The following is a 25,304-nucleotide window of genomic DNA, read 5'->3' as shown; positions in this document are numbered from 1 at the left end:
GGGCATGTTTAGCCTGGAGAAGAGGAGGCTAAGGGGTGATATGATAGCCATGTTCAAATATATAAAAGGATGTCACATAGAGGAGGGAGAAAGGTTGTTTTCTGCTGCTCCAGAGAAGCGGACACGGAGCAATGGATCCAAACTACAAGAAAGAAGATTCCACCTAAACATTAGGAAGAACTTCCTGACAGCAAGAGCTGTTCGACAGTGGAATTTGCTGCCAAGGAGTGTGGTGGAGTCTCCTTCTTTGGAGGTCTTTAAGCAGAGGCTTGACAACCATATGTCAGGAGTGCTCTGATGGTGTTTCCTGCTTGGCAGGGGGTTGGACTCGATGGCCCTTGTGGTCTCTTCCAACTCTATGATTCTATGATTCTATGAGAAATGCAGTAGCAAAGATGTGAAAGCATCTGCGACGACCCAGGAATAGTGCCCCACTTCTCATACCACAACTGTAATGGGCTCACCCCAAAAACGATGTTTTCCACCGTGAAAACTAATCATTTTCGAGGGTTGTCCATGCGGACTATGAATTCCAAACAAGAGCTCCTGGAGCTCACAACATCTGCAACTCAGCTACAAGAAAAGTCAGCCTCCTTTAGGTGTTACAGTCTCACCATAGACAGCAGAAGCAGGAGTTAACTGCACAACTGCTTCCTCCTATTCGCCATAAATTTTGAACTACTTCTTCAAGCAGTTTGCATGAGTCATTTATCTATTTATTTACCTTAAGAATACTGAATTCACCACAGCAGTATTCATCATTTGATGAAATGAGTCCAGGTTGCATTAATCATTTCAAACCCTGCTCCATCTTATTGCCAGAAAGAGCTGTTGTCTTTTTCAGCAACTTGACCAGCAATACAACATTATGAAATAATGTTTCGGGCACACAATGCATTTAATAGAATCATAGAATTGTAGAGTTGGAAGGGTCATCTAGCCCAACTGCAGGAATCTCAACAAAAGCATCCACAGCAGTTGGCCATCCCGCCTCTGCTTTTAAACCTCCAAGAGGTGTTATGTGTTGCAAGTCTTGAGACCAGGGTGACCTCTTCTGGACGGGGTTGTACACCCAATGGAAAGGGCCAGTCTGTAGCTTGTAGGGTGCTCACGGGGTGTTTGGACATGGAGGTGAGTCAGGGTGGGAAGATTAGGAGTTGCCTGTATACTGCTTCTTGCACATAATTCTTCTCTCTGCTATACACACCCCTCTATCTTTTTTAAACCATCCTGCTTTTCCCTACAGAATCCATGCAGCCTCTCCATCCTGGCCTGTGCCCTTCCCCAATCCTATCACACCACACACCCCAAAAGCCACCCATCCCTGCATCCTGTTTCCCAAAGTGCCTAGCCAGATCCCTCTGGGGAATTCCAGAAGACACACAGGCAAGAAGATGTAGAACGTAAGAACCATGCTGGTCTACAGGGCTGATTCCCCTCCCCCTGCTTTTCTTTCTTTTAATGTGTGTTTCTAATCTGATTTTTATTTTTAATTAGCTGCAGATTTTTTGTATATATTCATTCTTTGGTTTTATTGTTACATTGTTTGCTTGTTAATTATATGTGGATTTTCTTGGTGTCAACCTCATCATTTTACAGAAAGGGTGGAGTAGGAATGTAATAAGTAGATCTGGAACTTATTCTAAGGGTTTGACTCAAATAAAACGAAGAAGAAAATAAAAATGGAAACGCCAAAACCTTGTAACAATACGTTGTAATTTTGCTATGAGCCATGTTTTCCACTGTTGTATAGAAAGGTGACAGCTGAAACTATGTTTGGAATTAAAAGACAAAGTGTTTGAGAAAGAAAGTAGGCACACTGACCACCTGGGCTGCCTCAACATGTTCATCCAACATCAGTGCAACGTCTGATGCTCCCCTTTCACTATCAGTTTTTGCTTCTGTTTACCTGAACGTGCAAGATATCTTGGAGAAGGTCATTACTCCACTGCAACATTGGAGCTAGAACTGAACAGACTTACAAATTCTTGCAGTATTTCCTGCTTTTCTCATTTTCAACAATCCATAATAGGAGTAAGTAATTCTGAATCTGATTTGTACAGACTCTTTGGTGCAAGTGCCCATATTCTAATGGCCATCTTATTGAATTACTCAAATGATACTGGTGAACAAAAACTGTTCCATGAAGCCTAAGGGCAAGAGGATTCCCCTCTTCATAAACATTTCCTGAGTTGTCTGAATATACGGTGATTATATGAAACATGTCTTTAGGATTTAAATTATGTCAGTTTATGCCATTTTTTGCCCTCAAACAATGTTTGCTATTCCTGCTTAGAATCTTCTGCTGTCTTTGGTTTCAGGAGTCTAATTCTGATCCATCACAAGCAAGCAGTTTATCCTATACATTATACAGGATAATTACTGCATAATTATTGCAGTTGCCAGTTGTTCGTTCATGTTCTGAAAAGCACTTCAGTTACCTCTGACAGTGTGGTTTGGTAAAAATGCCAAGAATATTCTCACACTATATTTTTGATGAGCTCACACATTTCCGGATTGTGATGGTGTGAAAGGAAGCACTTATCTAATGGTTAGCACAGACTTTCTGAAGTTGTAGGTTTTATATATTTTGAACATGAGTCCCCTGTTACTTCTTTTTGTTCAAAACATGTTTTCATACTGATCTGGCCCACCTCAATTACCTTTGTGCTTTGAAATTTTGAGATTGTTTTTTGTACCAAAGTCAAATGAAACTAGCAAGTTTTGGCAATTCTATGGCGGTAAAAACAGAGAATATAATACTTGTGTTATACACTATATATTTTTCAAATAATTATATGTTGTAGAACACTTTCTAGTCTATGTATTTATTGACCTGGGTTCACACTTAACACTGAGACATTGTTCCTTTAGCGAAGGTGTGATTTGTTTGAATATCTGAACCCTGTCTGACAGACAAACCACAGTTTGTTTCCAGCAATAAACCATGATATGAAGCCATAGTTTCCTGTTGGCTCATGAATCATGGCTTATTTTAACTATGGTTCAGCATTACATCCCAACCCAGGAACCTTGTTAACCATGATCTATATGGGTACCCAACTGCACATACTTGAAAATCTACAGAGGCATGAGGCAAGAACAGCTGGAAAACAAAGTAACTTTGAAGAAACAAACTATGGCTTGTTTGATCATCTGTGAGACAGTTCTGAGGTTTATTCAATAAACCATGTGTTAAACAAAATGTGGCTTAGAATTATATGTGAACTCACTCATTATCTTGTCAACCTAACTTTGTGACTATGCTAACAGTGAACAGAGACCTCTGTTTCCATGCCCACTTAAAAACTGAATAGCCCATCACAAGAAAACAGAACATTCATAGTGATAAGGAATTCTGAAAAACAAAAGCAACCACCAGCTGTGGGGAAAACATTCTTTTGAAGCAAAGAACATTGATTGGTGAGCAAAACAGAAAAGTATAGCAATATAAAAAGAGGAGGGAAAGGAAGGTTGAAAAACAATGGAAGAAATTGGCATATGGGCTTGCTGTCCTAGATAGTAGAAACAAAACTGCTTTCATGGCAGTAATAATTTTTAAAGCACACACAATAGGGGCTGATTCTGCATCTTTTGTTTATGTGTCTGTTGTGATTATGTGGCTTACAAATATGTTCACTTTAATTTTATAATTGGGGTTTATACAAGAATGGTAAGTAAATAGGTGTTTGCTTGTCTGGATGCACATGCAAATTAATGTGAAAGAGTTTTAAGGAAGTATGCTGATAATCCTGTTAGGTTTACAGTTTTCCAGAAATAGACACACACACACACACACACACGTTTGATATCATACACAAGCAACCCCCTCCCAGTGTTTCCATGTGCTCTGGCACTCATCATGGTATTCCATGCACCAGAAGCAGTTTAATCATGCTGGCAACATGACCCAGAAAAGCTGTCTGTGGACAAACGCCAGCCCCCTCAGCCTGAAAGCAGAGATGAGTGCCGCACCCCATAGTCAAATTTGACTGGACTTAGTTGTCCAGAGGTCCCTTTGCCTTTTACCTTTTTACCTGCATATATAGAAAAGATAAATATCATGGACAACTTGAATATGCAGGGGAGTATGAATGTGCTTAGTTCCAGTATTTCAGGCTTATGTGGCAAACTCAGACTAGAAAAATGGAGCCATTTAGTAATTTTGACCTTAAAATACAATGTTCATCTAATTTCATTATCCTCGTTATTTCTCCTTCAGGACTTACACGCCTGCTTGCTATCTGTGAACTTGCCTGCCATGCCTTCAGTTCAGAGTGCGGCCTACATTCTTTTTCTGCTGGGAACTTCTGAAGAGAATGGAAAACGTAAATGTAAAATAAATAGCATTCTTCTGCCACTAGAAATATTATCTTTAGAGCCGGCTTTTAAATAAATCTTTTTTCCCCTTTCTTTTAGTGCTTAACTTGGTAATATATTATTTGAATGTTACTCCAGCATCTATGAATAGCCAGTTGTTATACCAGGGTTGGTTGGGGGAATGTGTCACTGGAAAGATCATACACCTGGGCTATTCTCATGAGACCTTCCTTTTCCTCTCCCTTGCACTATTCTAATTAAACACATATTTTCAGCCACAGAAAAATCAAGTTTGTGTTTTGACTGGGCCTCTCGCACTCATGTGGACATGCTGTTATCCTTAGCACTGTTCTGTTAGGATTTTACCTGGTGGGTTCTTACTGAAATGAATAAAACTGCATGGAAGATAGATATAGCTATATAGATATTGATATAGATGCTATAGATATTCACTGCTAAGTTTTGAAAAGCCACAAATTAGTCAGTGGATTGTGAAGGTGAGAGATGTAGAAACAGAAGGGCTGAGTTGTAGTCCTGCCAAACTGCATATAAATTTCCTTGTGCAGTGTGCAGGATACCCTACAACTGCAGATAGTAAGACCTGGATTTCCAGTCTAAATCCAATATTTCATGGCATTCTCTCACTGGAAACAGACAAAATCTTGGATGTACAAATCTGGATTAAGAACAACTGTCAAACAGGCCCATTGAAACCTGCCATTTTCAAAGGAGCTTGCTCAGAATTTGACTTTTGAAGTAAAATATTGGGATCCTTTCTATTTCGATGTCAGCATTTCTAGTTGGTTCTAAAATGACCCGCAGATCATGCCGGGGGGAGGCGGGAGAGACAGGTTATAGGGGTGGTGTTGAGGGACGGTTCTGGAATACGCTTTAGCTCACATAGCACAAAGCCATGGTTTAGCATTATGAAGATAAGGCTAGGCTAGCCTGAGGTTCCATGAATTTCCCTTTCTGCCTCTGGTACAGCCACAAAAAGGAGTATAGGAATTTCTGCATTGCATCAGAACCCTGAACAGTTGCTAATCAAGTTAACCATAGTTTGGCTTTCTATTAAGTTTTTGCCTAGCACCTTTGCCAATTCAAGGAGAACCTAGAGTCCTGTTTATAGAGGAACTTCCACCTATCAAGGAACAGCCAGTTCTTCAGTTGTTGGAGATGGGAACCCAACCATCATTAATCCTCTTTTTCAAAGCAAGCTTTGCTTAAACCTGATTCCTGTATATTCCCTAAAGGACATTTTTGGATTCCACATTCCACATGGTGACCAAGTGCAAACTCAATGGCTTCAACACCAGCAGCCCTTCCATTGCTGTTTACCATCAGCCTGATCAAAAAACAAAAACCTCTGGAACTAATGCTAATCCGTTACATTATTAGTTGCAAATGATGAGGATATTAGTGATCAATCAATGAGCCCAGGCTGAATGCTAGGAATATGTCAAAGCTGTAGGACCCTTCCCCCATGACTATCGGATCTCTTTAAACCACATTTTTTTTGTTACCAAGATTCCCCCTGGCCAGGACATGGTAAATTTCGATGGGGACGAATAAACATAAGCCTTCATCATTATGTACTGAGGCCATGATGGATTACGAACTAATTAAAATTCCTTCACTATCCCGATTGTATATATTAGCATATCATATGCTGAAACAAATCAGCATACAGCCTGGGAACTTATTTACTTACTTAAAATCTCCAAGTTCATTATTCATCTTTGTAACTGAAACAAAGAACAAATTATGTAGTTCAGCATATTCCTGGTGCCCATAATTACATAAAAATACATCACATGCAACATTTAAAAGGGTGGGACAGAAAATTCTACAATATGCATAGGAAGATGCAGCCAGCATAGAGATCTCCATGCTCACAACTGGCACAATTTTTCAACAATTTTACATGTTGAACCAAGTAAAAAATAGTAAAACAATGTTAACATGCAAGAAAACATGTAGTCAAAGGTCATCATAGGGGTCAAATCGATTATAGTACTTTGTAAAAAGGAGACAGATTTGCAACCAACCAAAAATGGGGGAGGGGGGCCCTGAGTTGCAGTCTGTAGGAATGCATTTGGGAAAGAATTTGGCTTAATTGAACTGGTCCACATACTAGGGCATGGGTAGGCAAACCAAGGCCTGGGGGCTGGATCCGGCCCAATTGCCTTCTCAATCCAGCCCAGGGATGGTCCGGGAATCAGCGTGTTTTTACATGAGTAGAATGTGTCCTTTTATTTAAAATGCACCTCTGGGTTATTTGTGGGGCCTGCCTGGTGTTTTTACATGAGTAGAATGTGTGCTTTTATTTAAAATGCATCTCTAGGTTATTTGTGGGGCATAGGAATTCGTTCATTTCCCCCCCAAAATATCATCCGGCCCCCCACAAGGTCTGAGGGACAGTGGACCGACCCCCTGCTGAAAAAGTTTGCTGACCTCTGTACTAGGGAATATTGGCTGGGAATAGGAGCAAGCGGGTTGGGCAGGGAGGCAACAAGAGTAGCAGGCTAGAGGCTGTGGCAAGGACAGGGGATTATATTTTGCTTGCATTTTCCTCCATTTTTGTCGGCTGTATATATTATATATGATGTTATCCACCTTTGGGATAAGACAGGCCACAAGCCAGAATGAATAAATGCATTCACATATACATACACTGACCTTCCCTTCTGCATGTATAAAAGGTTACTTGTGTCTTTTCCACAGGCTGCCTCTCATACTTTCCTTTCCCACTCTGTTCTCCAAGGCATACACAGGTTATCCCTCAGAAATACAAGAACTACCCAAAGTTTAATGTTTCTTTGCATGTTTTCCAAAGGGGCTTGGGTATTTAAAATATTAAGCAGAATGTGAATTTATGAAGGCTCAATTCACTGCAGGCAATTTTGCTGTTGACTTTTCTCCAGATAAATTGCAAGTATCTGTTGTAACCAAGCTCACACGTTACACAGAAACATGCATGCAAACACGTCACCACAGAGACATGTATTTCTCAAGATTTTGGTTCTAGAGTCATGGTATACCACAGGGGTGTTGCCTTCCACTTCAGGTAAAAGTAGAAACATAGAAATATGTTTATCAGCTGTTTTCAGCAAATCAAGACTGTTCCTGAAACTGTTGAATTTCATGTTGGGAAATATCATCAAAGCCCAGCATCCAGAAATCTTCCATAGTATTTCAGTCTTGGTAGTGCACCCTGAATTGTCAATTATATTTAGTGGTTTCACCTTCTGCTATAGCCGTATCTCCAAATTAACAGATAAGATTTGGTTCAAGTCTGATAATGAACTCTGAAAAAATCATGAGACATTTCTATCACAATAAATCTCACTACAAGAGTATTTGCTATTTATTGTAATAAATTGTCCGTCAAAGTTGTCTAGACAATGCCATTTTCCATTATTAAAAGTCAAATTTGATTGCAATATACAGTAACATGTTAATTGCACCATATTTTGCTTTCTCCATATCAATCTCCAGCATGTTTTGGTGGCAGCCTTTCTATGATTTTCCACACTCTGACAGCAAGAGACTGATTGCTGCAGATAAAACTGGAGTCTGTTAATGTGCTTATGCTTTGATCTTCAAAATACTCATGAAGCATCTAAGAACTCCGGTTCTCCAGAGGATAAGATGCCAGTCATACCATTTTTCTAGCCTGGCTGGTGGTCTTGTAATGTGGGCATATACACATCAGGCTTTTTAAAAACATTTTTTATAAAAAAATTTATTGTGTTTCACAAAGAATGACCCCTGCTGCTTTTCAAATAACACTTTTCAGAGCAATTTAAATGTATTAAACTGGTTCCTTTTCTGTCCTGCATTCACATACCTGTTACACTTCCTTAGATAAAGGGTCGCATTTAACAACCAATTTAACTACTCTCCTTGTGTAAGGTAAAGGTAAAGGTACCCCTGCCCGTACGGGCCAGTCGTGTCTGACTCTAGGGTTGTGCACCCATCTCACTTAAGAAGCCGGGGGCAGCGCTGTCCGGAGACACTTCCGGGTCACATGGCCAGCGTGACGAAGCTGCTCTGGCAAGCCAGCACCAGCGCAGCACATGGAAATGCAGTTTACCTTCCCGCTTATAAAGTGATACCTATTTATCTACTTGCACTTAGGGGTGCTTTCGAACTGCTAGGTGGGCAGGAGCTGGGACCGAAAGACGGGACCTCACCCCGCTGCAGGGATTTGAACCGCCAACCATGCGATCGGCAAGCCCTAGGCACTGAGGTTTTACCCACAGCGCCACCCGCGTCCCCTCCTGGTGTAAAGTCATCCTTAAAAAGATGAAATCTTCAACCTGTTATTTCTTTTTAGAGAAAAGATGCATTTGGCTTCTGAATGACAAATATAGATATAGTACAACTCCTAGACTTCACATCTCTGCTTACCCTTATAGCTGGGACCAGTCCTACCATTAGATATAGTGAGGCAGCCACCCCTAAGGCATCTGATTTGAGATGTCATGAAATAGTAAATTAAATAACCAGCAATTTGCTGCTAAGTGGAATGATCTGTCTCAGGAGGCAAAATGACTTGGCTGGCCTTGGGCATTATGCACCATGACTTGCAGATGGGGAGACTATTGCTGCTCTGCTTCAAGGAGCAAGTAACTTGAACTGCGCACCTTCCAGCCTACTTTCCTTGACAGTCTCTGCTCTCCATTAGACAGCGAGCTCTGGCACTAAACATAGATACTGAGCCTTTACTTAATAACGCAAGAAGGATCCTTCGAAGTCCTGCATTCTAGTCTCACAGTAAGCAAGCAGGACACAACTGCAATAACCCTTTCCTACTCATGATCCCCAGCAACTGATGTTTCGAAGCATTCTGCCTCTGATAGTGGAGGTAGCACAAAGTCATCATGACTAGTAGCCACTGACAGTCATCCTCCATGAATTTATCTAATCTCCTTTTAAAGTGATCCAAGTTGGTGACCATCTTGTGGAACCCAATAGATAGTTAAATTCCACAGTTTAACTGCATTGGGTGAGTTGGCATAACAGCTGAATGGGTTAAATTGTTTCTTGGAAATTAAGATGTGGCATAAATGCATCTGGCTTTTCCACTCACACCAGCAGCTTGTTTAGTTTACTATGAAACTCAATTGACAAAACAAACTTTCCTAATAATAATATATAAATATCAATTAATGTCATTTAGCTGGAGGCGAAAAGTTATTGTTTTAATGCAGGACAAGCTGAAGCACGTCTTTGAAATACTCAGACTGAAATGTTAATCACTACCACAGATTTCAAACAAATTGAATTCAGACAAATGTTTCAGGAAGAGGGGAGTTTTTAATGACACAAAACCCAAACATGCTGAAAAACAGTACTTTCTAGTTTTCCTGCAGGAATGGAAGCAAAATCTTTGAAACTGAAGCTTAAATCTGTCATGCTGTTAATGAGCCTACAACCATTAACCATCAGTCAAAAGCTTGTACAAAATCTCTCCATAAAAGATAATGAAAATAATTTGATTCGTTAAGATACATAGATGCATGCCTTTCTCTTTGATGTAAAATGCTGCCATTCAGAAATAACAATATCACCAGCTGTAGAGGTTTCTCCAACAGATTCTCCCATGTAACTAATGTTTGCTTCTCAGTGTGCTGTACTTTGAATAAAGAACTGTGTGAAGCTGTCATGAGGGATTTAAACTACGGTGTCAACAATATGCAAACATCTCCCAGTTCTCTCTCTCTTTTCCATCAGATGCCAAGGAGGCAGTATGAAACCTTAACAAGGGTTTAGAAGCTGGGGGGGGGGAGCTGAATGTGGGCTAGCAAATAAAGCTTGAAGTCCTGCTCAGAGTAGACCTACCAAAATTAATAGACCCAAAATTAATGGCATACCTTCCAACACTGGAGTGAGGAAAATTGGGACACAACCTTGACGGAGGACATCCCTCCTCTCACTCTAGCTCCCTCCCTTGCATCTTTGTGCACTGCCTTCAGCCACCACTGCCATGGTCACTGCCACCAGTGTGGCCAGTGTGGTGCTGGCTTCAGGCTGGAAAGGCACGGTGGAAGGAGGTAGAACACTGGTGATGGGGGGTGGGCAAGGTAAGTTTTGCTTCTGTCTTTTGGTCCTGCACTCTGGTGTGAGCCAATTTACTTGTGCCACGGCACGGGGTGAAAAATGGAACATCTGGGATTGGGGTCAGAAGCCAGGGTGGCTTCTGTAAATCTGGAATGTCCCAATTTAAATGGGACAGTTGTGCAGTATGTGATGGGCCCAAGAAGGATTCTTTGCTACACCATCCATTCGTTACAGTAGAATCCTACACTACAATTTGGAAATTTCCCATTATGAGAACTGATCTGAATTCTAAACACTCTGGACTCCGCCCCTTTCATTTATTCCCCTCAATGTTTCTAATGTACATGGAGAATACCAGCTAGCTACATCCCAGACATTTTATGCTGTGAACCACCTTGAGATCGTCAGATGAAGGGCAGTATACAAATTAAACAGAGGAGGAGAAGAAGAGGAGGAAGAAGAGGAGGAGGAAGAAGTAGTTGTTGTTGTTACTATTGTTACTATTATTTGTGCTCTGGACATAGTCCCAGATATCGGCACGTATGAAAAAGGCTGGCACACAGGGAACATCTGGAGAGAATCTTGTGAAATGGTCTTCTCTCCATAAAGTAATGGAAGTAGTATGGTGGGCACAACATTGTAATATTTATTCAGGAATTGTGGAGACATGTGTGACCACTGGGTCAATCTTTGTGGGTCTGTTGCTCTCCATTCTTCCCCACTTTGAAGATTCTTCCCAGTTCTTTAACAGACATTTTCTACCATAACAGAACAACTTTAGAAGTGCTCAAGGGTTTGGATATACCAAACAGGGTTTTTTTTAAAAAAAAAAACCAACTTTCCCCCTTTGAAGTGGGACTTTCTTCCTAATCATGTTTATTTAGTGATTGAAGGGTGCAGTTGTTTCTTTTGTAGGGTGGAAACCTTCTACACAATCATGTTCACTTTTCTTTCCTTCATCTCACATGCTTTCTGAGGGTAAGACTGATGAAAGGAGTGCCTTAACTCAAGATATACAGGTAGAAAAGATCAAAATGTTATGTGCTTTCTAGTGGGAGTACCTCTCCTTGGAAAGCAACCAATTGAAGAACCTTTGGAAGCATTCTACAACTTACAACCATTCTACAACCAACTTGCTTCTGGGATGGGAAGTGCAGGGCAAGATTGAGTGGGCAGATCTTGGTGACAAAATTTATTTTTAAGCTGCTTAACTTTACTGGAATTTAAAATATTGTTTCCCCCCTATATTCAGGATCACCCAATCCAAAACATTTATAAATATACATGCTTTGGGGAAAGGGTTTTAATGGAAGTGTTAGAAACTCAGATATATAAGCTAATCACCAAATGGCTCCTTAAACCTAGGCTATGGTCGCCACAACAGAATGTCTAGGTGCTTTTTCTGCTGTGGAATTTATTATTACTATTACTATTAATTTCATTTCTATACCACTTTGTATTCTAAAGAAAAAACCTAAAAGCGGTTTAAAGGTAAAGGTAAAGGTACCCCTGCCCGTACGGGCCAGTCTTGCCAGACTCTAGGGTTGTGCGCTCATCTCACTCTATAGGCCGGGAGCCAGCGCTGTCCGCAGACACTTCCGGGTCACGTGGCCAGCGTGACAAGCTGCATCTGGTGAGCCAGCGCAGCACACGGAACGCCGTTTACCTTCCCGCTCGTAAGCGGTCCCTATTTATCTACTTGCACCTGAAGGTGCTTTCGAACTGCTAGGTTGGCAGGCACTGGGACCGAGCAACGGGAGCGCACCCCGCCGCAGGGATTCGAACCTCCGACCTTTCGATCAGCAAGTCCTAGGCGCTGAGGCTTTAACCCACAGCGCCACCCGCGTCCCTGTTTTACAAAAAGCGGTTTACAGCACATTAAATAAAATAAAGCAATAAATAAATAAAGCAATAAACAAACAAAACAGTCCAGAATAAATCAAATTCAAGCTTCAAGGAAAATATATAGATCCTTCTCTAAGTAACATTTTTCTTTTCCTATATTTATTTACCTACGATGATTAAGCTGCCCCATAACAGACGTACTCTAGGAAGCCAGGGTGATGTAGTGGTTAGAGCATTGGCCTATGGCCTGGGAGATTGGGTTCAAATCCCCACTCAGTCATGAAGCTCACTGGGTGACCTTGGGCCGGTCATAGTCTCTTAAGCTACCTCACAGGGTCATTCTAGGGATTAACTGAGGAGTGGGGCGAACCATGTACACCTTGGAGAAAAAGGTAGTATATTAAATACATTAAATAAGCTCTTCTGCTTACCTGCTTAAGAAAGCTGGAGGGCTCAGCCAGTTGGAGATGTCAGTCACCAATCTGGCATTCAGAGATCTCCAAGTAGTTGAAATTGGACCAGCACCAGCGGCAAAATGAGAATTTAATGAAAATCTATGTTATGCACCAGGTCTATCTTACATGGGCTTAGAGACCAGGACATTGCAGACCAGGACACGTGTTGGGAACCAGTATGCTATTTTAGATGGGCTTAGAGATGCCTAGGAGATTTACTATTCACAGAACATCAGGCTTCAATCACTTACAATAAACTGCTTTTGAAAGTTAGTCTTCAAAGCGGGGTGCCACGTGACACATGGGGGTAAGGAAGTAATGCTTGTGAATTACAAGCTACAATATTGTGGGTTTGTCTGGTGGCTAAGACTGTAATTCTAACCCCAGTTTCCTGGGAGTAAGCCCCATTGACTTCAATAGGACTTACTTCTGGGTAGACAGGTTAGGTATGCATTGTAACTAACCTTTGGAAAAGAGCCAATATATATAGGTTGCTTCATTATCTTAATTCAATTTGCAAACCCTTGAGGTCTGGGTTTTTGTATACTACATGGAATCTATGCGCAGTAATTGCAAAGGCCAGTCTTTCTGGGAATTTGGGGAAAATACTTACAGTCACATTATGCCCTTGATGTATTTCTGTGGTTCTCAGGATCTTAATGAGCTTGGAGCTTCATACCAGATTTCCCCCATAAACCAGAATCATATTAGAATATCTGTTTTGGTTTCTTTTGTAAATTATATATTATTATCCCACATATATTATTACCACAGGAAGTTATTGTGGTCTTTTCCATAAGTAACATGTGGCTTGCAAACCAGTCCTGTACCAAATGGGTTGTGCTGTACTTTATTAACAAATAAAAAGAAAAGGCTAAAGTGAAGGCTCTTGTCCATCAAATGTTGTATTACTGTGGCTAGTCTCATTGCCCCAAGTTGTATTATTTCCTGCTCAAACATAAATACCAGATGAAACAGACTGAAAGGAAGGAACGAGCACTTAAGCACAAGTCTGAGCATGGGTCCAAATGTTCTGTGCAATACCTATTTCTAGAACCTAACTGCAGAGCAATTCTTAAACATTTCACTACATGAAGAAATATGACTCATATCCAACACCCATTTCTTAATCACTTGGTCTGTGCTGCCCAAAAAGCTTTACCTTCTATATTTATCCTTATTTCTTCTCCTGGAACCAGAAAAGTGGTCCCAAGCACCCCCTAATATCACAAAATCTTTTTAAAGATGAAATTGGCTGTTTTAGGAATCTTGCACTATCTTGTATGCCCTTGTAGCCAGGGATATTCTCATAGATGCCTTCCTTATCCTACTAAAATTGTCCAGTAGCACCTTAGAGACCAACTAAGTTTGTTCTGGATATAAGCTTTCATGTGCATGCACACTTCTTCAAGCTTATACCCAGAACAAACTTAGTTGCTCTCTAAGGTGCTACTGGACAATTTTTTTAATTTTTAAATTTATTTCAACTGCGTCAAACCAACATGGCTACCTACCTGAATCGTTATCCTACAGTTGTTGCTTTTCTGGGGCAGGACCATTGTGCCTAAGTCCGCATCTAGCTTGACGCTTGTTGACTTTACAGATCCAAACAGTCCACAGAGAACTGTGTGTCAAAAAGCCATCTTCCAACAACAGTTAGCTCCAACAGATTTTAATTCATCACCAAGGAACCTTCATGTCATTTTGTCAAAGCTTAAACTCAAGGTTGGTCCTAAGTGAGAGGCCTACACAGCAAATCCACAGCAGTAACATTCAACCAGAGGTCAGCTGGCCGAGATGAGCCTCACATGCCTCAGTCAACTGTGGGTAGGCTGACCCATTAATATCATAGGGTTTGGGTGTGGTCAGGGGACAGAGATGGACAAGAGAGAAACTCCTGTGAGAGAAACTAGAAGAGAAACTCCTGTGTAAAATCTGTCATGGGCCAGTAAGGTTTTCCAAGTCTGACTGCTAGCATCTATTCAGGATAGAAGGGAGATGCAGTTATTGGTCATTCCGAGGCCCTTTACTACACAGCTGCCAGGAAAGTTATGAGGCATACGAGCAACCTCCACACATGCATTTTACTGTCCTATTTAGTTAAAGTCTCCTAGACAAGTACAAGCCCAAATGTATGATACAATATCCCTACCTCTTGGCATAAATGGGTGAAGGCAAGTCATCTGAGCATGGTAGCCACTGCGTGAAATGTTCTACTTTTGTCAATTCTTCATTCCTTTGAAAACAAGCAACTTCTTATTCGTTTTCCAGTAAAGGAAAAGTATAAACGCAAGCGGGATTAAGCAAGGGAATGTAACTCATTATTACAAGGAAGCAAGAAAATGAGCTAATGCTCAAGCAATCCACTCACGTTGCCCACAGTCCGTAGACAACAGATAACAGAGCCAGTAAAAATTAATGCAACAGAAGGAAACATGAAGACACAACTAACATGAAAAGAAAGGCCTTCAAGAAGATGCAGTTTTCAATCTGATAGAAAGCACCATATGTTATCAATAAAATTAATACTCTATATATGTCTGCAACACATCTTCTTCCTCAGTGATAAGAATTGGACATTTGTTCTAGATTACTTTTTGATTTATTAGAATCACGGTATAGACAGTGATTACTGACAGGGAGGGAGGGAGCCCAGGGCAGGGCCCAATATATATAACTCAGAGTTTGCTGCCCTTCCACAACACCTCAAAGCACTCTAGCTAATGGTAGGACAAGCCCTCTGAGGACCTGATGTAGCTCTTTAGTGGAAGTGGAAGGCCTAAGTGGACACTTTCACATATTACATAAATATATAAATTGTTTGATGGGGTCCATGCATAGCCTGGGGTACACAGACCCGGGGAGGGCGGGTCATGCTTGCCTATAAAATGTTAAATATTACATATTTTGAACCCTTAGCTGCAATACCATTCTTGCCCAGTGTAGCATTTCTGGAATACAAATGTACAAAAAGCCGAAGACCAAATTGGGATAGACCTACTGACAAGCTGCTAACTAGATGTTGGGGAAATGTCAACAGCCAGTAAGACCCCAGTTTATGAGCACCCACCAGGCAGCAGTAGTCAATATGATGCTCTGCCAATGTGATTGGACTCCATCCCCCGCCAGCCTGGCCAGTGTTGAGGGAAAATGGGAGCTGTAGTTCAGTAACATCTGGAGGTCAGCTTCTACACAAGAGAGTAAACAGATGGCCCTTATTCCTATGTTTGAACAAACCAACCTCCTAGGTCTTTGGTCCAATCTAGTAGGGCACTTCTTATATTTTTGTATATTTTTAACTCAGCTGATATATATTGCGCTGATTAGGGCTAAACTCTAGCCAGTTAGGTCAACAAATGCAACAATTAGCCTCATATACAGATGTATTTCTATAAATAAAGAACATCTGGTTTTTTGGCTGCTTGTAATAGATCATTAGTTTCTGAGCTTATTATCCTGGGCAGTGACCACTGTTCTCCACTGTTCTACGGGTTCTTGGTGTTTTGCGCCTTGCTGTTTGTGCCTATCTGACAAAAATAGCACATTTAAGTGTACATAATGCCTTTGGACTGGGTAATGTTTGAGGTACAGAACCACAAACAGCCCTTTTTCAAGACAGAATTTAAATTCTTTGAATTTATCTTGTTTACTTTACACAAACCCTGTTTCTTCCATACAGATGGATACGATCTGTCAAAGACTTGGAACATTTTATCCCATAGCAGAACTTGTTTAAACTACCATCTGTTCTTTCTAGATGGGCACAATAGGACCAGGAACTATTTACCATTCCATAAATTAAGAACAGAATTTGGACAGCTTCTTACAAAAATGAGGTAAGAATGAATCGGATGACTTCTGCTAGCACATCCTTCATAATAAACCAATATCAGGAGTTGTCTTTTTGTCTCTTGGTTAAGAATTCATATACTGTACTGCTTAAGATGCACAGGGATGGCTACTGTGACTTCAGTGGAGATACAAATTGGCCAGTTCTCTAGCTGACCCTCAATCCGTTATGCATTATGATAGTATATTGTAGGTAGAGATTTATTAGTATGTAACACTACAGTTTAGATCAGGCTTCCTCAACCTTGGCCCTCCAGATGTTTTGAGACTACAATTCCCATCATTCCTGACCACTGGTCCTAGTAGCTAGGGATCATGGGAGTTGTAGGCCAAAAACATCTGGAGGGCTGAGGTTGAGGAAGCCTGGTTTAGATCTTTGGTTAAATACTGGAGTCAAAGAGCTGAACACCTATTTCAGATCAGTATGTGAACTTTGGCCTGTCTCACCTTTTCTCATGAATTGGCTGCATAGTCCTATCTTCAGTGTCCATTCTCTTACAGATTTTCTCTCACCTGATTCTTCTAGCTCTGACCTTCTTTTTTCTCATTCTTTTATGTTTCTTAGCATTCCAACTATCTTATTCAACTCCATCCTGGATATGCTGCTTTATGAACCCACTGCCTCCTTCTTTCTTAGGGTCTCCTTTGAAACCCCCTTTCCCCAGACCCTTTGCCCTTCTGTAGGATTAGGGCAGCTGCTGTCTGCCCAACACACATTTAATACAAGGACAGCTCAGGCAATTGCTGACAAAGCTTCACTTCCCCTATAAAACTCTTTAATGCCTTATAATATAGATGATTAATTCTCTTATATACTGATGCATCTGTTATATTGTATGCAAAAAACACGTGTGAATGCACAAAAATTCTCCTTTTTCTGCTTCTCACTAGCGTACACACACACACACACACACACGCCAATATCCTCCATTCACAATCGGCTCTAACATTGTCTCAGCTCCTGGAGGATTATGTGAAGTTTAACAGAAAAAAATGTGCTCAGACACATTGTATCAAGAGACCTCATGATTAACCAGCAATAGGACTTGCAAAACAATGTCTTTCATTTGTCTTCTACATAATGAAGACAATTACTCCATTCTAAAAAAGAAATATCAGATTGGAAGAGAATCTATTCATCAAAAGATTGCAAATACACACACACTCTCTTTGCTAAAACCAAAAGGGAGGCAGCAAATCGATTCATTGTTATGGTCTTTTTAGGGACAACTGTTCATCAGAGTGAACATGCAATTTCTGTAAGCAGTGTTAATGAGAGTCGTGCGAGTTACATTTCATCACATGCCACAGTGAAAATGTAATCCTTATTAAGAGAAGACTGGTGCTTGGAGTATGCTGTGTCTCACAACATGCTTCCTAATGCAGAAAAAAACCCTAAACATAGCTAATTTTGATTGATATGAAGTGATTCAGCTATAACCATCAACTGAAAATACTACCCCTTGCTTACTCTGCACTCTTTGTAGCTGTTGTGATTCCTTAAGAATTCACATCACAAGAAATTCTGCAAAGAAATGACTGCTCCCAAGCATTTTTCATCACACGAGCCAATGGAATGAGGAAAGGAAAAAAGCTCATGAAGCACTCGACACTGTCAGAATCTAAATTATTCTCTGATATTTTGTAACACACGCAATCAGCTTTTATAAGGGCCTGACCCTGTCAGTCTCATATGGCTCACATTCAATCTGTCACACTGAATCACAGCTCCTCCTTGATTTGTACCAACAAAAGCAAACTTAACTTTCTCTAAGAATGTAAAGTTTAAAAGACATTGCTTAATTCAGCCCAAAGCCCAGACGTAGCATCTAAAGCAATTGCTTCTCATTAAAAAGAATGCATAAACCAATTTAAGATGTAATTAATAATACAAATACTTATTTCTGCATCTGAGATACCTTGCAGAAAAGTAGAATGCAAAGACTGTATGCAACCTTCACCATAGTTTTTACAGTCAATAGCTAAAAATACCCACTAAATCATTTTACATCTGCTAAAAGTTTTCAAACCTTGTCAGACAGAACAAACTTAACAATAACTTTAAATGCTGAGATGTAAATCTTAAGAACAAAGCCTAGGAATAAAGACGACAGCAATATATACTTTTAGAACCAGCAAATCACAATATGTAGCAAAACCAAAGCTAAACCAAGAGATTTTTAAAATTCTTATGCAATAATAAACCTAATAGATGCATTTAGTTAACTATTACAATGCACATGTGGGTAGATTTACAGACCTGTGGCTATAGTTACAGTTTCTTATAACCTTTTGTCTCCAGTCATATTACTGGTCCTCTGTTTCCAAGTGCTGCTTTCAACTCACATCCATTCCAAAGGAACTGCCTAGATTTTGTGGTGTAATCTGAGCAGGGAAGTACCATGTGCCTATGATACGGTTAATTCACTTTTTACCTCCCTCTGATGTGCAACGGGGTGAGGGGAGAGCATAAAAATGGAAATACTGTTTTTCTGTTCAGCAGGATTTAGAAATTAACAGCAGCATATTTATATGTGGCCATTTTGGATTTTTTTTGTGTTTTATTGTGCATTTAAATAGATTCACTGCCTTGAAATACCACCACTTGGCTTTCATGCAGACCAGCTCTAATCCTGCCTGCTTGGTACAGATCTTTTTGCTAACTTTTTCTAGAGGCTCTGGAGGGAGTTGAGAGGACTGAGGAGATCAATCATACTCAAAGTAACAGTCACACATTGTGCAGAAGCACAGACTTGCCAGCACTGCCTGTGTGAAGAATAGACTAAAAAAAATAATGGCTAGTTTCTCCTACAATTTAATCTTTACGACTGCATGCTAGTTGGGTTATGTGCTGCTTAAAGTCATCTGGAGATGTATGGAATTTATTTCTTCACTAAAGTTCCCTAATTGGCTATCAATGTAAGCAATAATAATGGGCATTCTGCCCTCATATCTTGATTTGCTTTTTCTTTTCTGAACCCTTTTCTTTCCCATGAACTCTCATCCGCATCATGGGATGCTGCAGATTCCCAACTCTTTGTGGCTCCCCCCTCCCCCGTTGCCCCCCATATCTACAGTTGAGTCTGGAATGAAAACGTAAGTGAAACAGAATTTGATGAAGACACTTCCGTTGTCTTCCCAGATAGCCTAGAGAGACACCTGGAAGGGAAAGCTACATGACAAACAGCTGCAAGAGGAGATTAAAGATAAGCAACAGCAAGGCAATTCAGAATAAGAGGAAATAGATAGAAAACTAGAGCACACAGGAAACACAAATAGTTTCGTTAAAATTAGTGTGCTAGTTAAGCTGGACTCCTTAGAAGTAAGCAATTTTTATTTAACTGGCTTGCGGAATGGGATATTTAAAGACATTGCACTTCTAGGTCATGCTAGAATTCATGGTTTTTTCCCCTACTTCTGTTATCGCAAGACAGCTGGAGTGAGACTCAGTCAACCTTCTCTCACATAAACAGCACACATCCCTTCCGATCCCTGTATTTTGAATGTGTGTTGTTGTTTTTAAGAGTCCCATAGACCTACCCCTCTCTGCTTCCCTCAGAGGATTTCCACTGAGTCATCATAATGTTTGTGAATATTCCATGACATTACAGCAGCTTGGCCAATAGCTAGGCAGACACAGGGTGTGGGAAATCAGTTCTTAGTCCATTGTGAAGATTCATGGAAAATAAGATTTAACTGATAAATAATTGTGGAAGTGCAGACTCTGCTAATATATGTCCCAGATAAAAGAAATGGAAAGAGTCCATCCTTCCTTCCATAGCTGTCAACTTTTCCCTTTTCTTGCGAGGAATCCTATTCAGAATAAGGGAATTTCCCTTAAAAAAAGGGAAAAGTTGACAGCAATGCTTCCTTCACAGGTGTCCATGCTGTCTCCCCAACAGGATCATACAGTGGTACCTCAGGTTAAGTACTTAATTCATTCCGGAGGTCCGTTCTTAACCTGAAACTGTTCTTAACCTGAAGCACCACTTTAGCTAATGGGGCCTCCCGCTGCCACTGCGCTGCCGGAGCACGATTTCTGTTCTCATCCGGAAGCAAAGTTCTTAACCCGAGGTACTATTTCTGGGTTAGCGGAGTCTGTAACCTGAAGTGTATGTAACCTGAAGCGTATGTAACCCGAGGTACCACTGTACACAATTCTGAAAGGTCTTGAATTAAGTTAGCATCCTCCGAATAGTTCAGCAGGGTTGTATTTCAGCCCTCATTTCTTCTGGCGTTTTTTATTGAAATTTGGCTCTCTGTGTGTATAGAGAGAAACAATCACTCTGCTAATCCATTTTTGTTTTTCAAACCTTCAGTCATTCAGTCTACTACTAGCTAGGCCAGGCATAGGCAAACTCAGCCACCAGATGTTTTGGGACTACAATTCCCATCATCCCTGACCACTGGTCCTGTTAGCTAGGGATAATGGGAGTTGTACTCCGTGTCACACCCTGGCCAGCCAATCAGCTCTGGGGGCATGGCCTATTTAATGCAGGATGTGGCCGGGGATCTCCCTCTTTGCCCACCTGCCAGCTGTTTCTGCTTTTCTCACCCTCCCGCCCTATAAAATTTCTATTCCTTGACCTTGCTATGTACCTTGGTTGGTCGCCGTTGAGGGGCCTGGTAGGAATTTTTCCACTTGGCAAATTGGCACCAGCCACTTGGTTTTCGCCTACCTCGTAGGAAATCGTCACAACTTTCTTGGTATTGGCGGTTAGGCATTGGTATTGTTCTGTAGTTGAAAGAGGGGAAGAAGTGCCATCACCTGCCCTGCATATTGAAGGGTAGTCTGATAAAGGATTCCGGGGGGGGGCGTGGCCCTGTCCGAAGCCTATGGAGGTGAGGGCCTAAGGCACACCCCCAAGCAGTGACCCCAGGGGAGTTCCTAGTTGATGTGCATCAGCAGGACTCCCCCTTGTTGTTGTTTAGTCGTTTAGTCGTGTCCGACTCTTCGTGACCCCATGGACCAGAGCACGCCAGGCACTCCTGTCTTCTACTGCCTCCCGCAGTTTGGTCAGACTCATGTTTGTAGCTTCGATAACACTGTCCAACCATCTTGTCCTCGGTAGTCCCCTTCTCCTTGTGCCCTCCATCTTTCCCAACATCAGGGTCTTTTCCAGGGAGTCTTCTCTTCTCATGAGGCGGCCAAAGTATTGGAGCCTCAGCTTCACGATCTGTCCTTCCAGTGAGCACTCAGGGCTAATTTCCTTAAGAATGGATGCGTTTGATCTTCTTGCAGTCCATGGGACTCTCAAGAGTCTCCTCCAGCACCATAATTCAAAAGCATCAATTCTTCGGCGATCAGCCTTCTTTATGGTCCAGCTCTCACTTCCATACATCACTACTGGGAAAACCATGGCTTTAACTATACGGACCTTTGTTGGCAAGGTGATGTCACTGCTTTTTAAGATGCTGTCTAGGTTTGCCATCGCCTTTCTCCCAAGGAGCAGGCGTCTTTTAATTTCATGACTGCTGTCACCATCTCCACTGGTGGTAAACCCTTCCCAGACGGGCTGAAGTTGGATATAGTCAGTTAGGACCAATGCCTAAGCCAATACTGCTCATCACCTGTAACCAATAGAGTTGTGGCCTTATTTAGCCCATTAACCTTAATAATTGTGTCATGTGTCTTTATTTCCACCGGGGGGGGGGGGGAATTCGCCACGCAACAGCAAGAAGCCAAGGCTTTAGTGTCATCAGTGGAATATAGATTCAGCAGACACCTTCTGTTTCAACTTTCAAACACCTGCTTTTCTATTCCATCAGCTTTATGCAGGCAATTAAGAATACATCTTTCCATAACAGTTAATATATTTCTGACTAACTTTTTATGTGGTTTTTATAGTATAGTTTATGCATGATTGTTGTGATGTTTTTTCAAAGAATATAAATGCTCTGATGTTTTTTTTAAGAACATAAATATTGTTATGAATCAAATAAATAAAACTTAACTATTAATTGCATTATTTCTGACAAAAATATTTCATCTTATGGTACACCTTTCTTGGGCATTTAAAAGCACTGTGCAATTTGTAGACTACAGGCATCCTGATGAAATTAAAATAAACATTCCAGCCTATTAATCTAGTTCATAAATCCATTAATGGAGTGTTTCTGAAATTATTCCTTTAAACATTCTTGGTCCCAAATTGTTCCAATTAACCTCATGCTCCCGGACGCCAAGCTACAGAAGTATGTTAGCCAATTAGTAAGCCAGAGACTTCCAACTCAAATAGAACTGGTAGACTCGCTTCAGGAGGTACATAATGGGTGCAGCTCAATTCTATTGAAATAAATGGCAGAAAAATAATAATAAGCGGGATAAAAGCAGCATTATACCACCCCAATCCAAAGACCAAATGAGTCAAAGTGCTAGCAGATGGGCTAATGGATAATCTAGGTAAATTCTCTTCTGCCTACTTGCCTGCTTCAGAACTACACACCTAGCGCATTCTGGAAAAATAAAAGGAAGGCCATCAGGAACAGCCACCCAAATGTGCTCTGTGGCTCCTCTGCCCCCAAATGAATGAGAGGTGGGCACACCTGGTACAAAATAACAAACTCATCCATTGGGATTCATTACTTGTGACATTAATTTCAGAACAAATAGAACTTGCACCAAGCAAGCTCCAATTGGTTAATTCTTATCATTCATTTTCAAATCAATTCAACCCCCACTCAGCTGTTAAAGGAAAGCTACCTACAGTATCGTGCATTTTTAGCAATGGCCCTATGTCTATTACTCACTACAGTGGTACCTTGGTTCTCAAACGCCTTGGTACTCAAACAACTTGGAACCCAAACACTGCAAACCTGGAAATAAGTGTTCCAGTTTGCGAACGTTTTTGGAAGCCGAACGTGTTCTGTTTTGAGCGTTACGCTTCTGATTTAAGTGCTACACTACTGTTTTGAGTGTTATACTGAGGTCTGTCTGTTTTTGCTATTTATTTTGCGTTTTTGTTTTTGTGGCTCTTTTTGTTTTGTTTTTGTGACAGTGTGGAACCCAGTTCAGCTACTGATTGCTTGTGTGACTGCAGTACATTGTTTATAGCTTTCATTTTATGGATCAATGGTCTCATTAGGTAGTAAAATTCATGTTAAATTGCTGTTTTAGGGGTTGTTTTTAAAAGTTGGATTAATCCATTTTGCATTACTTTCTATGGGAAAGCGCACCTTGGTTTTGGAACGCTTTGGTTTTGGAACGGACTCCGGGTATGGATTAAGTTTGAGAACCAAGGTACCACTGTATTTGCAAAAGAGATGGGGGGGGGGTTACAAGCAAGATGTCCAAAGATACTTTCTTGCCAAGGCAAACATAGTGACCAGTGTGTCTTTCTGAAACTTTCTTCACTTCAGGTCCTCAGTGAACTAACTAACCTTTACCTTACAAATTATTCCAAACTTCACAAGAGGAAATCAGCAACCTTAGTGGAAATAACCCCTTTTTACGTTGGTTAAGAAGAAAAGGGAAAGTAAAGGAAACAACATCCTTTGTTTTAAAGGGGAAATGGTAAAGAATAGGAAAAACCACTAAATGCTCAAACTAAACCTTTAAAATTTGATTTTCCATCTCTGTTGCCAGCAGTGAGAGATGTCTCTCTGCTCTCATATAATTTTCAACAGCCAGAAGAAAAGCAGGTTTTGCTAACTGTGGTTGCTCTTTCCATTCAAAATCCTTGATAACCAATGAAAGCTATAATAGCAATCTGCTTATGAGAAAATATACATAATATAAAATGAATCTAGATAATTAATGTATAATGTTGTTTTGGGGGAGCAGACTATGCATGCCCACTCACACCACAAAGAACTCATAACCCACCTACTCTCAGCAGCCAGAAACATCACAACCAGACACTGGAGAGACCTGTCAGGAGAAAGCATGGACCAATGGTACCAAATAGTATGGGAAACAGCCTCACTAGTAAAATTAACCAATAAACTGAAACTAACATGAGGACAAATAGAAGAAGACGCCTTCACCCTGGTATGGCTCCCCTTTATCACATACACAGCCCAACAAGACACCGACAAGAATCCAGCAACAGCATATGAATCAGTACAGCTAACCTGATACAAAAACACCCACCTACCCCCACACATGAAAACAAAGTTCACCACAGCCAACAACAAACAAACAACCACACCTTAGGCCAACCCCAACCTCTCTCGCCACCAAAGCAACACAAGCGAATAGTAAGGAGAACCCGCACAAGCGAAGCTGACACAAAACCCTATGCATACATTAAGTAGAATAGAAGCATCACCACCCAGCCCCAGCCCCACCCACCATGGCCCCCTCCACCTCTTCCCCTCTTTTCTTCCTAATGTAACACTAATGTCTCAACAATTGAAACTGATCTGTTGAAAATGTAACTTGAAAAAAGAAACATAGCACATACTTTTGTAAACCAAGAAATCTTTAATAATAAAAATTAAAGAATGTGAACTTTGAAAAACTGCTACAGAAAAGTTTGCATTTATTAATTTTAATAAAGTTGCATTTTTTATTTACCAAGCTGATATCAGACATTCTACAGTGGGCACATGCATGCTCCAGTTGCTTCCGTAGAAATTTTTAATATGTACAAAAGACAGTTTTCTCTCTCTGACTCTCTCACACGCACTTGTCACTCATTCAGTGATGAGGAAGCAGCATAACCCCCCTTTGACCACAGCAAATGAACTGATTTCAGTGGCCATCCGTGATGCTTGTCCATTTTATGTTCCCTGAATGCCTCTGATTTTACACTGGGGACAACACAA

General features: G+C 40.9%; 1 protein-coding gene across 1 annotated transcript in view; it reads right to left on the bottom strand.

Moving 5' to 3' along the window:
• The window catches only part of FBLN2 (fibulin 2), a 112,318-nt gene extending 93,434 nt beyond the window's left edge, over window positions 1–18,884 (bottom strand). The window contains exons 1-3 of the mRNA XM_053377752.1: window positions 18,796–18,884; window positions 6,032–6,065; window positions 4,230–4,310 (exon numbers count right to left, since the gene is read on the bottom strand). The gene's annotated coding sequence lies outside the window, so the exon portion shown is untranslated. The remainder of the gene's footprint in view (window positions 1–4,229; window positions 4,311–6,031; window positions 6,066–18,795) is intronic.
• Window positions 18,885–25,304: the final 6,420 nt, after the last annotated feature.

This window comes from Podarcis raffonei, chromosome 2, assembly GCF_027172205.1.
Source record: "Podarcis raffonei isolate rPodRaf1 chromosome 2, rPodRaf1.pri, whole genome shotgun sequence".
NCBI classification, from domain to species: domain Eukaryota; kingdom Metazoa; phylum Chordata; class Lepidosauria; order Squamata; family Lacertidae; genus Podarcis; species Podarcis raffonei.
The sequence above is the reverse complement of the archived record's forward strand: the minus strand, read 5'-3'. Positions and strand labels throughout refer to the sequence as shown.